Source organism: Balaenoptera physalus (genome assembly GCF_965194825.1).
Source record: "Balaenoptera physalus genome assembly, chromosome: 11".
Taxonomy (NCBI): Eukaryota; Metazoa; Chordata; class Mammalia; order Artiodactyla; family Balaenopteridae; genus Balaenoptera; species Balaenoptera physalus.
This window is the reverse complement of record NC_138896.1, coordinates 27,488,510-27,502,798: the sequence shown is the minus strand read 5'-3', so window position 1 is coordinate 27,502,798 and position 14,289 is coordinate 27,488,510. Positions and strand designations below refer to the sequence as shown.

Below are 14,289 nucleotides of genomic sequence, written 5' to 3'. Positions count from 1 at the left end.
TTTGCTATGAGTCTGCAAGCAATTGATTTATTATGGTCTCTGTGCAGTCAAACCTCTCTGCTAATGATGATCTGTAATCGCAGCCACACCCCAGAGCTAGCATCTCCGCCTCAGCTCCACGTCAGATCATCAGGCATTAGATTCTCTAAAGAGCACGCAACCTAGATCCCTCACATGTGCAGTTCACAGTAGGGTTCGCCCTCCTATGAGAATCTAGTGCCGCCGCCTACCTGACAGGAGGTGGCGCTCAGGCGGTAACGTGAGCGATGGGGAGCGGCTGAACATACTGATGAAGCTTCGCTCGCTCGCTCGCTCGCCCGCCGCTTACCTCCTGCTGTACAGCCTGGTTCCTAACAGGCCATGGACCGGTACCTGTCTGTGGCCTGGAGGTTGGGGACCCTTGACTTTTAATAGAGCATCAACTCTCTTAGCAACTTTCAGATATGCACTACAGTATTATTAAGTATAGTCGCCATGCTGTACATTGCATCCCCATGATTTATTTTATAACTGGAAGTTTTTATCTTTTGACCCTCTTCACCCATTTTGCTCATCCCCCACCCCTCCACCTTTGGCAACTGCCATTCTCTTCTCTTTATCTATGAGTTTGGTTTTATTTTCTTAAGTCTCTAGCCCTGAAGAATTTCTTGTGTTTTGCCCCATGGGTTTAATTGTCTCTGCTCAATTTACCACTGTCAACTTTTTCTCTAACTACTCACTTCTTTCTATTGCTCATCACGTCCCTAGATAAAAGGAGTCCAACCACCTGCCCACAGAACCAAGTAAGCACAAAATTGAGACAGGGTCTACGGCTTTTATGTGAACCTAGATCCTTAATGACCCCTTGACAACTGGTACAAACCATACCTTGTACGGTCAGCTTCTTCACCCTCTCTCATACTGTTCCTCTACCTGGAATGCCTTTTCTCTTTCTCTCTCTCCAGTGTCTACACAGTGACCAAAGTCTATAAGCATGGCTTTAATTTAAGTAACTCTTGTCTATCCATCTAGTTGACACATCACCGATGTTTTGTCACATTAGCCAATTATTTTTTCAAATGATTTTTAGGTCTTTTGTGCAACGGCTATATCTTACATCAGTTGTGTCCTACAGTATAGGTCATGATCCACTGCGAAATCGTCACTCAAGTGTTTGTTGTTTAAAACTGACTAATTTTGGGTGATCTTGTGTCTTCCACGACACCAGTTCATTACAACATGGACGGTCACTGATTTCATTCCTGGCACTTATGCAGGGCACTGTGCCTAGAGGCTCAATTACTATAATCTGCATTTCTACTTCTAGACCATTTGGGATGGTTTTCAGCTCCAAATATTGGAAAACCCAGTGAATAATGATCTAAATAGTTTTTGTTTTTCTTTCACCTAATAAGAAGTGTGGAATAAGTGGCTGCTGGATTTGATTCACTAACTCAATGATACCAGGGCCAGTATTTTGAAAAGTGCCTTGGTCTTTCTGCAACAGATATAAGATGGCTGCTGAAACTATGGCATCACATTCCTGTTCAAGGGAAGAAGATAAAGAAAAAGGAAGGGTGAAGCCAGTAATTCAGTCCCTTTTAAAAGGAAGCCAGGGCTTTCCAGGAAGCACTCCTACACCTGGCATGTTTCTGCACACTTCTCACCAGCCCCTGGAGGAGTGGGGAAGAGAGGTCGCTGATGCATTGGAGGGGTTAATTAATTAACAGAATCTGCCAGCATGAATATGCTCTGTGTACCTCAGTTTCTCTGGTCATAAACTAGGCATAAAACTAACAATAAATTATGTCACAGGAGGCTGAGGTTGTGAAGTGTTTGAGCTCAAGATAAAATAACATCCTATGAATTATCTAGAAAACCTGGGGAATGAAATCTCTGATAAATGAAATAGAAGGCTACACGCAGTGAAGCGTGTATTATATTATTATATTTTTAATATATTTAAATATATTTATATATTTAAATATTATTTAAATATTTTATTTTATATTTATATTTATTTATTTATTTATATTTAAATATTATTATATATTTAAAATAAAATACAAAATTACAACTCATGTTTTACTAATTCACAGAGGTAGCATCCCCTTAAATTTCAATTAATAATGATATAATTTTACTATAATAAATTAATTTGACCAGAAGCTTATCTTTAATAGATAATAATCACAGGGGTGCAGTTTTGTACTTCTATTTGGAATAAATAATCCAAATAGTTCTTTATTAGGCTAAGTGGAAAATTAATATTTTTCTATACTGAAATGATTAGAAGAAGTAGAATTACATACTTCTGACTTTTAAAAACAATGTAAATTATTCAGTTTAACTCACATTTAAACTGTCAAATTTTATCCTAAGTACAAATAGAGGTTTAGGATTCATAGCCAAAGTTTACATTTGGTTTTTAGTTTATTTCAGAGTCCACGATCAAACATTAGGTGGCACTGTTGTCACAATGAAAAACTGTGGCATTCACCCACTTTTCTTCACCATCTAGAAGAATCTTTTTTTAAAATTCTTAAAATTAAATTTAAGACCTCACTCTGGATTATTTTCACTTTTCTAGTGTGATTAAAATATATCTGTAATAAACATAAAAAAGATTAAAATTCATTGTCAACATCTGCTATTCACTAAGAGGTGTGAACCATGATAACTTTTTAAGGGAGTGTCCTTTGAATTCTAGCATTTAAAGGATATTTGCATAAAGATGAAATAGCTATTATAATTAAATGTTATATTTTCTTTGTTCAAAAGTCCCTATTGCATTAATGTAGAAATACTGTATCAAAATGGTTTTAAAAAATTCCTTTCTGGAAAATATTGCCCGAAGTTTTATGGAATGCCTGAAAAATCACAGATCAAGTTTTTTAGGAATAGAAGAAAATATTCTAGGAAATATTGTTTAATATGCGATGAAAATAAAAAAGAGTAACGAATTGGATCTCAAAAACATCAGTTCATACTTCTGTGTTGTTTTGAGTGTACACAGGGAAATGGAGATAGATGGAAAAGGGGAAAAACAAACTATCAGTGTAAGGAAAAATACTTGATTCTAAAAGGAATTCAAAAATTTCAGGTAAAGTTATAAGAAAGAGAATTGGAAATAGAACACAGTTCTTCTAGGACCAGAAGGACGCCGCAGCAGGTTTACCAAGTATCACAGTGAAGATGAGCTTCTCTTTGCTTACTCTGAGTTTAGATTACTTGGGTGAGTTTACTGACCTCTGGGGCCACTCATGGCTGTAGGAGACCATAGTTTTTAACACTTTGTGGAAGGAAGGTGGCAGTTTAGTTCCAGAGGTAAGAACACAGCAAATGTGCCTGTATTTGAATCCTGGCACACAGGCAGGATTTATTAAACCTCTAAACCTACTTTTTCTCATCTATAAATTGAGGGCGATGATATTCTTTGGAGTTGAATTGAGAATCAGATTGGAAAAGCCATGCAATGCATAAAGCCAGCCACACTGTGAGGCCGTTAGCTGGAGGAGTGGTGCTGGGATGGGAGTGTTATCTTGCTGTTATTAACACAGTCACGGAGCTGCAGAGGTGGTCCCCCTTCCCTGCAGACAGCAGCAGGCTGATGCACACTGGGGATGGAGGGGGCTGCATTGTGCCCCACTCCCCTCCACCCAGAGGCCCTGGGGCCCCTTACTGTGAGGCAGAGCCAGGGGTTCAAGAACAGATCTACAGTCTGACAGCCACGGCCACCAACGGCAGGGCTGTGGGAAAATGACATAACCTCTCTAAACCTCAGTAACTCCACATGCAAAGCAGAAATAAAATTAGGAAGCCTCACCTCACAGGGGTAATGCGAGGACACCCGTATATACTGATTGTTGTAATTAACGTAATAAGAGCTCAGTGAATGTTAGTTACAACAATGGTCACTACCACCACCACAGACGATCCGCTTGTGATTTCTCAGTCTGTGAAAGCTTTTCTACTTTTTCATTTCCTTCTACTTGGGAAAGCATTTAAAGATTCCGAACAGTTTACTTCTATACTGACCTCTCCACTCATCCGGGGAGAAAACAATTTACCAATATCAAAGGAATTTTGAAAAAATTATAGCCATCTCAGCACAACCATAAAAACCAGAGATTTTCAATGTAGGCACATTGTGAATTGCAAATCCAAGACATAATATGTCACTGTAATTTGCTGACCTCACTTTACAAGCAGCAAAGGCTATATTTTGACCAAACTGAAATCTCCTCTTTCACAAAACATGAATGCCAAAGAGAACCTAACCTGCATTTATTAAATGAATGCATCCATACTATCTTAAACATTCCTGATTATAAATCTCCCCTCCCCTCATTATATTATAAACTGCATAATGGTAAAATTAGTTTCTTGTTCCAGCATTGATTTCAACATCTTGATGTATTAGGCACTGAGTAATCTTTTTTAAGGACGAAAAATGAGTGAGTGAAAAACACACAAAAGCAACTATCTGTCAATCAAATCATAGGGACCAATTTTTAAAAATTTCTTTCCGGCTTTTGTGGTTGAAACTACTTCTCTTCAAGTCTTACTGGCATCACTATGACTTGTGGACCTTCAACTGCTGACATCCAGAGAGTGTAAATGGGCCAAGGAGAAGCTGGCCAGATTCATATCTACTTGTGCTGCCTCCCCATTCCCCAGAAGTCCCCAAATTTCTTACTCTATGGAACTTCAGGACTTACTAAATAATACCAAATTGTCCCAAAAGAATTAAGAGAGGCAGCAGGGAGATGGAAACATTCTATTTTATATTTCAACTTACTGCTAACTTCTGCTGTTGTGATTTGTATATTTAAACTGAATGTTGTAGACTGTATTTTAGTCTAGCAGAAATTTATTTTCGTACATTTTCAGTTTAAATAAATAGTAGTTATTATAAAATTTTATACTTTCCCCTCGAGAGGCAGGTTTGTAGTATTGTGTGCAATGTGAAATTTAGAAACAGTAATAGTTGCCTATGAGTAAGGCCTCCCATGCTTCAGGCACTATGCTGGACCTCCTGATATTTATGCAATGCTTCATAAATTCTGAAAGCCAGTTATTACTACAAATGAGGAATCAGGTTCAGAGAAGTTAAGTAACGCTTTCATGGTCAGATGGCTAAGTAATCTGGGAGCTGGAATTTAAATCAAGGTATTTCTGATGTCGAAATCTGCACTTTGCTCAACATTTCATTTACCACTACAAGTATCTGCTGAAAGTCACGATTTCTCCTTAGGAGATCCATTACTTAAGGTAACTAAGGTTATATATATATTTGGCATACCAACTTTGGATGGTCTGGCTAATTTAGTAAATAAAGGACAACTTCTGAGAGAAATAAGATATTTAGCTGACCTGCTTAAGTGAGACAGTAACTCATGTTCACAAAGCTTGTAAATGAGGGGTTACTCTAATGAGCAGCATTGGTTCGCTTAACGTATATTTATTAAACACCTACCATGTGCCAGGCGTCATGTGAGGGACTTATAGGAAATAAAGCAAGTGAGATAGGCTCCGGAGAGGTGGAGATTGAAGATGGACGAGAAACCACAGACTTGTGACCTTGTGAAAACGATGCTTACAGGTGGTCTTTTCTCTGTAAGAATGAATATTTGGGTCTCGGTACTTCACATCAACAAGAATGGAAAACAACTAGACCTAGTGAAATAAAGTCTTGAACAATGCGATGAGAATAAAATAATGCCATCAGAGGAAAAAATTAATCAAAGTGAATGAGGTAGGTTAGATTATTTTGACTCCAACTCCCACAGCATGGGTCTAAGCCGCCTGGATGTTTTCCCCTCATATATTCTCTGTTCTACTTCTTCTTTTATCAGCTTCATCGGTCAGGAAAGTAAGTGGTTGTTGTATCAATATATTTCGTATATTAAGGTCATCTGCCAGCTCAGTTAACTGGAATACGTTCTCATAGTATGGGGTTTCTCCGAGGAGTAATTCTATTGTAACGCTGCAGAAATTATATAAATGTCCTATGTGACTAAGAGGAAAGAAATGTTTGGCATGACAATCACTTATAACATAAAGAGATCCAAAGTGCACTGTGGTTTTATTGTTGTGTTTTTTTCCCAGACTTTTGAAACTGATTTTCATTTTGACATCTTATAACTAAATATGAAGTTTTTCTTTAATTTAATTTTGATGAGATAAAGTCACATTGTTAAAATTTTAAAAGTACAGCAATGCATGGAGCATTTAAAGGCAGTACTACTTAATGAGATTAATAGTGGTAGAACTCAGGAATAAATCTTCTGTTTCTGTCTCCATGGTCAATGTCATGAGTGACTTTTCCCTCCATAAACCTGTGTTTCCTCATCTTCAACAGGACAAGGAGGAATCAGGGTATTAGTAGTTGGGGTGCAGGTATCAGGGGAAGCTTTATTCTGAATTATGGACCTACCTGATACTCCTCTGCTACACACACAAAAATTTTTTTAATTTTAAGTAGATTGTTAAAACCTACAAATGTAATTGACAATAATTCTGTGACTTGACAGATAGAAAATAAAGTGTAAAAAATTATAATTTTATAGCATAAAAGGGGATACTTTGTGGAAATTCTCATGGAAAAGAATGACATAGAAAAGGATCACTCCTTTTGAAGGAAAGAAAATGTGTTCGAAATGCATCAGGGCTATTTAATTTAAATACACAGAATTATTGTGTGCATGAAGCCCTAGTAAATATTACTGTTGGAGGCTATGAAATTCTTTTATCTCAAAGACTATAATTCTTCTTGAAACAAATAAATACTGGATCAACTCAGGCATCTTTCAGAAAGCATATTCCTATTTTGTTCATATTCAAGAAAAGAAGATCTCCACATTTAAATGTATTCAAGTGGTCTTATCTTTTTTTTAAGTTTGGGTTTTAACAAAAGAACAAAAATGAGTTTAATACGAATCTGGGTTCAGCAATTCTGTACTGTTCATTCTACATTTTGGCTTAGAATTCAGCATCAACCCTGGTTTTTAGGAAGAGGTTTCAGTGCGGTCCTGCAGGGAAGCAGGGATAAAGACAGGTGACCTCATGCTCTCTCCCATAGCTAAGAATCTATTAGTTCACATTCATTAAGCTGTTGGTATGTTCAAAGCACTTGGTCTGATTAATCCCTTTTTCTCCTAGGATGTTGTTCTCTCTGGGCAGAGGTGAAAATAATTCAATCGGAGTCCAGACCCTATTATTCTTCTCCTGAATTCTCTTCCTGTTCCAGTTTATACCAGGCAGCAGAGAACATCTTGTACAAAGTCCAACTGAGCAAATTTTCTTTATTCCATGGATGAGAAACTTGTTGAAGAGAAAGGTCACAGTTCTGCTCTTTCTTACCCAAAGTGAATTTATTTAGTTAATATTTATTTGTCAAGGGCCCCCTCTGTGACTGCATAGGTTGATAGGCTGTTGGCTTTGCACTGGGAAAAGCTCAAAACGTCACCGGTATAATCTGACTCCACAGCTGTGGAAACAGGGTATCCTTCTAAGCCATTCTTAGAAGCTGCCTTCCCTGCCTTTGCTTTAAATGCAGGTCTGTGTTTTATTAGAGAATATAGTGCATGACCAGGTTTTGGAGATGATTCCTGGAAGTGCTTAAATGAGTTAAGGGACATGGATATTTCTTTATAAACTGGATAAAAATCTATAAATATAAGGAACTGCTATTGTTTTATTAATAGGTAGAAGTCTAAACCCACATGCCACTTGTGGGTACGGTTTTAAGTGCAAGAGATCCACTCTGTGCATGAGTACCTCGAAGTGGAAAGAATATTCCATGACACCTTAGAGGAGATTCCTTCTGCCCAGAGCTAGTCTTGAATGCTTTTGACTCCAAGAGTCCCAGATTTCTTCACCAAGCCCTGTGCCTTTGAAATCATTATTAGGGTGACTAATGGGTTAGTCCAAGAAAAGCTTGCCAACTTTCCTTAAGAAATAGCAGGTAGAGAAAATAATACTGTTTGTAAAGCACCGTGGGCTTTACGAACAGGAGAGCTCAGAGTGCAACTGCTCTGGGACCTTTGGCCACTCCAGGTCCCCACCACTCCTCCAAAGAATCAGGCTTGTATTTGCCCAACTTGAAACTCACTAGGAGGACAGGAGTGTTAGCTAACAAAGTAAATAATTGGAGAATATGGAAAACTAATTCTTTCTTTCTGTCATCAGAATTCTGTTGCCCCCCTTAGGCCCTGAGATTAAGAAGAATGATAGATGGATTTCATCTTAGTTGGCACTGGTACAGGATATATATGATGGTACTTGGATATATATAATGGCTAAAAAAGTCTGTGTATGTGAGTTATCCTTTGGTGTGTATGGGTGTATACATCCGCTACAATTTCCTGGGTGTGTGTGTGTGTGTGTGTGTGTGTGTGTGTGTGTTCATGTGCATTGGAGTTATGAAATGGGGGAGAAGCATCTCAGTAAGTATAACCTTTGTCCCCTTGTGTCTTTAGCCAGTCCTGTTTTTTGAACCTGCCTCTAGCATGACTACATCGAAGGTTCTCCAGCACCACAAGAAGACACGATAGTCATTCCTGAAGATGAACGTGAGCAAGTTTTGAAGAAGAGGAGTGAAGCATAGACCACTTTATAAAAAGTTAAATAAAATGGAAGAAGCATGAAGTGGCAGAACTGGCTAGAGGTAGAGACTTATAAAGAAAGGCATTGAGAAAGTTGGGAGAAGGAAGGTGACAGCAGAGGGTAGGGAGCTTCTCCCTTTGGCGCTGCTCATCATTAATTGGACTTCCATTAAGCAGCCTTGACACTGACCCATGGCAGATTCAGTCCAAGTATTAATTAGTGAGGGCACCGGGGTTACTGAAGACACCTTCATAAACCTACGCTACTATTGGGGTTCCCCCAGGAGATTAAATACTTATTTGAAAATCCTAAAGTAACCATAGGCCAAATGCAGGACTCTGAAGAAAATATACAGCATCTTCACATTTCAGGAGGCCTTTTACAACAGTCGTTTTCAAGATCTTGGTGGAAGACAGATTTTTTTTTTTCCCTAGGCCGGCTGTGCTGCAAATTTTCTCAGTCTATTGGAATTTACTGCTCTTTTCACCTAAAATCACTGTAAATGTTGTGACATGTCTAAAAATGTGTCTGCCTCTCCCCTGTTTCATCTCACCCCGAACTCTTTTTCTTTGTAATTTGACCATGTACTTTCAAAGAATGCATGATTATCTTCCTTGCTAGGGCCTGTTCTTTATTTCTCATACGGGAAATAGCTTTTTATTTGATTCGAGTGAGATGCCATAGAGGGAGGTTAACTGATCTGTAGATCAAATTCTTTTGTATATGGGCTGAGCACAGGAAAATCATAACTAGCTAAATAAGTAAATTGGCTTGCATCAAACAAATTGGGGTTAAAAAAATTATGGGCAAAGAATTTGAAAAAGAATAGATACATGTATATGTATAACTGAATCACTTTGTTGTACACCTGAAACTAACACAACATTGTTAATCAACTATACCCCACTATAAAATAAAAAGTTTAAAAATAAATGAATAAATAAATTTGTTGAGGGAAAAAATTATGGGCACGGGAGAATTCGCTATTTAAATTGTAATGCTAAATTGACGATATAATTTTGTTGAAACTGGCTCAATTTTGAGTGTGAAGGGACAGTATTGATAATTATTCACGGACAATAACTTAAATTGAGATTTTTTTTTCCCCAAACCGGATGATATGGTCACCCTATTGATAGTCTTTATTTTTCCCTGCACTTGGCTGTATAACCTGGGCAGAGTACTTAACCTTGATGGGAGTTAATCAGTGAGGAAGAATGTGAGCTCTCATGCTGGACTGAAGTCTTGGCTGTGCCCCTTACGAGCTATAAGAGAAAAGGCCCCAGGTAGAGTCAGGTACACAGTCAGCAACAGACTAGAGCAAGGGGATCTGGTACTAATAAGGAACAGTCATTGTTCCTGGGCCTCACCACCATCACACACTGAATAGAGTTATGGAAAATGTCCCTGGACTTATATTCCAGGAGACAATAGACCACTACTTCTTCTCCTAAAATTGAAATTAAAAAAAATAATAAAATTTAAAAATTTACAAAATTTGAAATTAAAAAAGGGCTAATGATATTGATGAACTGGTGAATTTCATGCTATTCTCCTCAACATTCTACCTACTCTCCCACCTGTGTCAGCTCCATCCTAACTTCACCCAGCTCCAAGAGAAAACCAACTAGGATATGCACATGCAACACAAAGACATGTTAATATAATTCACTTTTAATATAATGATAAGAATATAATATTTATAAATTTGTAAAACTTCACATAGTTTTCAAAACTCGGAAAATTTCCTTCTATCACCTTGTCTTAAGATTCTTCTCATTTCTAAAGAGCAATAGTGACTTTTTTGTTTTTGATGGAATCACCTCATTATTTTAAGTTGTGTGTCGAGAGAAAAGAAAAAGTTTGAAAGTTCTTACCTCCCCAAAATGGAGTTACACAACAGGGACATTAGAAGAAAGAAAATATAAATGACTTTTATTCTTAGGCCCAAGTTTTCCAATTAAGAGGGTAGCATGCATTTCCTGAATTCTCTCCACTTTCATTAATGTGACAGGAAGTCTTAGCCTTGTTTGTATCTATCAGAAAAATAAGTTCTTCTTGGATTACATGCAGACCCAGCTTAGAGCAGTCATTCAGTCAAAGGAAATGTTGCCTTTAAGTTTTAGTGCTTTATAATGCTCTTTAAGAGGCCATAATGTACTTCACTAGATGAAAGGGAGCAAAGGGAGACAGTGTGTGTGTGTGTGTGTGTGTGTGTGTGTGTGTGTGAACTAATGTGGGTGTGTCCCAAAGCAGCTTCCTTCTGCTTCCAGATCATCAGCAGGAACGAAGGAGTTGATACAGGCTGCTTATGCAAAAATTTCCCAATCATGCAAAACCGTTGAGTTTGATGAGGCCAGTTCACAGTCTAAAAAAGGGATGTCATTTTCAAACAACCCATGTGAGAAAGTTATACAGAAAAATGAGGAAATAAAAGTACCGAAGATGATTAGATAAGGAAAAATCATCTTCTAATACTCTTTTTGTCTCCCAAACAGCTACCTGTAGATAGACCTAGTTTAAAGGGCTGATTCTTTTATTTAAAGTCCAGATTTCTGACACAAAATTCAGTGGCCAATGTATAATATTATTAAATCTTGGAGAGAAAACCCAGTTGGGCTTTGCAGAGGGTTGGCTAAATGAATCATTCTCCAACATTAGTAAGTTCTTGCCATAATAAATTATCTAAAGAGTTACCCAACAAGCCATTTTAAAATATAGCAATAGAAATATTTAATTATAGGACAGTGAAACAATCAATTCTTGATTATATATCAATGCAAAGGCAATATAAAATATAAACAATAATAACTCAAAATAGTTTCTGTGAAATTGAAATGAATCATGTATACTTATTTAAGTATTCTCAATAAACAAATATTAAAATAAATTGATAGAATGTGGAATTCTCTCATATTCTCAAGTCAGGTCCACAATGTATGACTGTCTTGTGAGGTATAAGTATTATATGATTTTTGTATAGTCAATGACGCTTTCTTTCAAAGGTAAGAGGAAAAACACAAGTCTAGGTCACAAATGGGTTAAATAGGCTGCCAATGTTATCAAACACCTGGCTTGAATCCCAGTTCTGCTACTTTCTAATGGCATAACCTTGGAAAAGCTTTATACCTTCTTGGAGCCTTAGCTTTTCTCTATATAAGTTGTTTTCAACTTCTTCTAAAGATTAAATGGTAGTTATTAACAGAATTATTGACCTAGAAAAACATTTTGAGATCATCTAGTCCAACTCTTCCTAGTCCAACTCTTCCTTTTACACGTGATAGGTGTAAGGTCCAGAGATTTAACTGATTTTACCAAGGTCAAACATAGCATTATCAGCAGAGCTGGTGGCACAGCCTATGTTTCCCCAGTCGCCATACATCCTGCTTTCTACTCCAGCATTCTGCCTTCTAATAATTTAGCAATTAGAACTCTCAGTACAATTTCTGAAACATTTATGTTAAAACTTACCCGATACTTAATTTTTCTGTATGTTTTCCTCCAAAACATTTCCACAACATGGGCTGTTAGTCATCCTAAACTGAGGGCCTCAAATATCAGTAAGACTTTAGCTAAACTTAGTTGTACCCCTTGATTATTTCTATCTGAAAAAAATCTCTCAGAAATAATACCAGTGGTTTCAGTTTTCCTAAACTATAACTAGTACTTCTCTGAACTGGAGATTTTAGTAAGTACAATTACATAGTGTCTTCACACAAAAATTTATATAAATACAAATAAATTTAAAGTTATTATAATATAATATTCCATGAGTTATGTTTCTAATTTTTAAGATATTGGGCTTTTGTCAAAGATAGGATAAATTTCATTGAAATAAAAGACATGTGGCTGTTTTGGATTATCTACTCTTATTTTCTTTTTCATTGAAGTATAGTTGATTTACAATGTTGTGTTAATTTCTGCTGTACAGCTATCCACTCTTTTAAATGATGTTTTTCAAATTAGCTACTACCAAAGCTGTTATGAGGACAAGATAATATAAACAAATTCATATAAAATTATAAATTACTGTCAGCTTAATCTATTATCCTTTCCAAAGATAGCTAAATTTTACTAGGCAAAAGCAAGCCTTTAACAAACAGAAGAGAACTATAATGTTTGAGTTCTAGAAAGGAAGGTAATCAAGGCCAACAGATAAATCTTTCAACCCATGCTATGGGCCTCCTCAATCCATAATCCAAACCAACAGTTCTCCAACGTTAGTGGGTATCAAGAATCACCTGGAGGGCTTATTAAACTACAGAAGGCTATGTCCCACTCCAGGTTTCATACTCAACATTCTCATGTGATGCTAAAGCTGCTGGTCAGTCAGTGGGTCACATGGAGAAACTCGGGCTTAGACTGGCCACTATTCAAATGATTATATGACCGTTTAGATGATGTTAGCATTACTTTCTTGGGCAACTGTGCACCACCGATAAAATATAAGAAAGTATGACCTTTTTGAGATTAGACCTTTAAGACTACAATAGTGGGAAGGTGGCTGGTGGGCATGGTACCTATAAAATTTCCCAATTCAAATGGATTGTAGGAGCAAAGCATCAAGTCGGAGAACAACAGGGATCAGAATTAAAGATGTACGTAAGGCGTGGAAAATAGAACAGTTGTTCCAACACTGGGTAAAGCAAAAAAAATTGAGTAAACAGAAATACAAACGGTACACGACACTATGACCTGAGCTATTAAAGAACAGAACATGAAGAGGCAACATGCCTACACCCCAGTACCACAGAGTAAGTACAAGAGAAGCAACCTTACTCTACAGCCCCATATCTGGAGTTGCTATCTCCTTTCTTGTTTTTTTTTTTGACCTCCACCTTAGTATCAGGCTCCAAGTTTGCACTTCCCAGAACTCTACTACTTTATCTTATAATCACCCCAATCCCTTGATTATTAACCCTTTCAAACCTCACCACATTAAACTCTAAATCAGGCGCCCAAGGGAGTACACATTCTTGACTAGGCCATGTCCCCTGCTCTCTGCTTGAAAGGGAAGCTAAACAGTGATTCTTGTCACAATCTCCAAGGTTGCAAGCAGGGAGTGATATTGAGGATACTCACTCAGGAGACTGAAGTATATGTGAGGACTGACCATCTCCTACACACACACACATACACACACACACACACCCCTTCTCTCTATATCCAGGGCTCTAGAGAGAGCCATTATGAACCTGTTGGGAAAGCAAAAAAAGAATGCAAAATAAAGTGTTGGTAATGGATTTGGGAGATGGAATTAAGAAAATTCCAGAGATACCCAAGACTAGCTAGCCTATGTGCTGTGAGGGACATGTTAAGTGCTCTGAGCTTATTAGAATATTAGATGTTTTCTATCTTTACTTTCACGGTATTCTTTAAAGGTAATTTCTTTTATCACCATTTTACAGATGAAGAAACTAAGAATCAGAGGGGACTTGCTCTTGGTCAGCAAGTAATGGCAAAGCTGGAATTAAACCATATGAAATCTGGTTTCCTTAGAGAATTATTATGAATATTTAAAATTGAAATCAAGAATGTAATTGAAATGTATAATTATTATTATTGTTCTTATTTTTCCAAGGTAGAAGAATCAGAATGCCCCAGAAACCTTATCTTCTCTTACCTTTCTCGATAGTATTAGGTTCTTCACAAGCATTACTTTAAATATTTTTACATGCCCTCACAAAAATCTTATGAAAG

General features: G+C 37.2%; 1 long non-coding RNA gene across 1 annotated transcript; it reads left to right on the top strand.

The window, feature by feature from the left end:
* The first annotated feature begins 5,770 nt into the window (after window positions 1-5,770).
* On the top strand, window positions 5,771-12,497 carry LOC309637337. The gene is made up of 2 exons (XR_014250488.1): window positions 5,771-5,854; window positions 8,463-12,497. It is a non-coding gene; the product is annotated as an uncharacterized lncRNA (long non-coding RNA).
* Window positions 12,498-14,289: the final 1,792 nt, after the last annotated feature.